The sequence below is a fragment of the Gekko japonicus genome, unplaced genomic scaffold, assembly GCF_001447785.1.
Source record: "Gekko japonicus isolate JY-2015 unplaced genomic scaffold, Gekko_japonicus_V1.1 scaffold4839, whole genome shotgun sequence".
Lineage (NCBI taxonomy): Eukaryota > Metazoa > Chordata > Lepidosauria > Squamata > Gekkonidae > Gekko > Gekko japonicus.
Genome location: NW_015169328.1, coordinates 315 through 2,249, shown reverse-complemented (window position 1 = coordinate 2,249; position 1,935 = coordinate 315).

The window sequence follows — 1,935 nt, the reverse complement described above, 5'->3', positions numbered from 1 at the left end:
CGACCACGACTGCCCCTGCTTAGCTTCTGAGTCAAGATGAGGCTAGCCCGGGCCACAGAACTATTGTTGCTTACGTTTCCTAACACACCATCTCTGCCGACAGGACGACACATATCTACCAAGGCACGGGTAACTAAGCCCACGTCCTATATAACTTTACCTGACCCCTCTTTCTGAATTTTTAAAACAAAAAAAGTAAAGGTAAAGGTTCCCTTGCTTGAAAGCCAGTTGAGTCTGACTCTAGGCTCATCTCTGTTTCCAAGCCGAAGAGCCAGCGCTGTCCGGAGACGTTTCCGTGGTCACACCAAGGCGCACGGAACGCTGTTCCCTTCCCACTGGAGTGGTATCTATTTATCTACTTGCAATTTCTTGCTTTCGAACTGCTAGGTTGGCAGGAGCTGGAACTAAAGACGGGAGCTCACTCCGTCATGCAGCAACTCGGGTCTCGAACTGCTGAACTACTGACCTTCCACAGCCTGCAGTTCAGCATCTTAACCACTTGAGCCACCGCAGCTCCTAAAACAAAAAAGGACCAACGCTAAACTATACAAGCCGCAGCAAGTTGCGTATGCAATTCAAGAAATATTAAAGCTCCCATCCGGCCTGCCCGGGGCTGTATGAACCGGTGAAGGTTCCTTTTTCCATCCCTGAGTCAACAGGGAAATTTTTTTTTTAATTTCTAGCAGAAACCAGTCGGAAGAGGTATCAGCGACTGCCACCACCCAAGCAGGTTAGCGGCTCACAGTGCTGTGCTAAGCAGAGTTACTCAGCACTGCACCATCAGGACAGTTTTGAAAGCTAACATTTCCCTGAAGTTATGGGCGGTTATGGAGAAACTTTCAATAAGCAGCCCTGAAAAAAGAAGTCAAGGGCATTTGGGAGTTATGCGAAAGCGGCACTGATTCTGGTGCAGACTTGGATGATGTTTTACATCTTTTTAGAAAATCATTTTGTAGCAGCATTAGTGAGTGTCACGGGCGTGGATGAGGATGAGCTGACAGAACCTGCAGAAACCACATCTGGCCCCTCTGAAGCAGCAGGGGAGGATAGCTGGCAAGTGCCTGTAACAACAGTCTTCACACCTGGCCAAGAGAAGGAAGAACTGCAAGCTGAAAGCCTTCCTGACTCACCCCCACGTGTGACTCGTTTAAGGGAGCGACTGCAGCAAAACTTAGCAACCAGGTGAAGAGAGGCCAGGCTACAGGGGAGACGCTCAGCTAGCCCACAGTTCTAAGCCTGGCCGATCGTGCAGCTGGCTAATTGGTGGCAGCAATTAAGTCCACACTCTGGGCAGCACTCTTTGTGGAAGCAATGAGTCAGCTTCGTGTTGCTAGCATCCACTTTGGCTCGGCTCTTGCATCTAGACCTTAAGACCCCCTGGCTTTGGACTTGGCTCTGTATTCCTGGCTCCTGACCCCAGCTTGGCTTTGGACTATGCTTCTGGTTGGTGATTTTGGACTTCGCTGTGTTTCTGGCTCATGACCCTGGCTTGGCTTTGGACTTTGCACTGTCTTCTTGGCTCCTGACCTGGACTCCCTTTGACTGGCACCCCAGCCCGTGACAGAGAGAGTCAGTGTGGTGGATAGTGTCAGGCTATGATCTGGGAGACCCAAGTTCAAATCCCCACTTGGCCACGGAAGCCCGCTGGGTGACCTCAGGCCAATCACGCTCTTTCAGCCTCACCTACCTTAGAAGAGCAAAGTTTGAGTCCAGGGGCACCTTTAAGACCAACAGAGTCTTATTCAAGGTATACGCTTCAGCATGCATGCACACTTCTTCTTCATACACACGAAAGCTTCTATCCAGAATAAAACGTTGTTGGTCTTCAAGGTGCCACTGGACTCAAACTTTTGTTCTGTTGCTTCAGACCAACACGGGTACCCACTTGAATCTACCGCAAAAGGTTGTTGTGAGGATAAAATGGAGGAGAGGAGA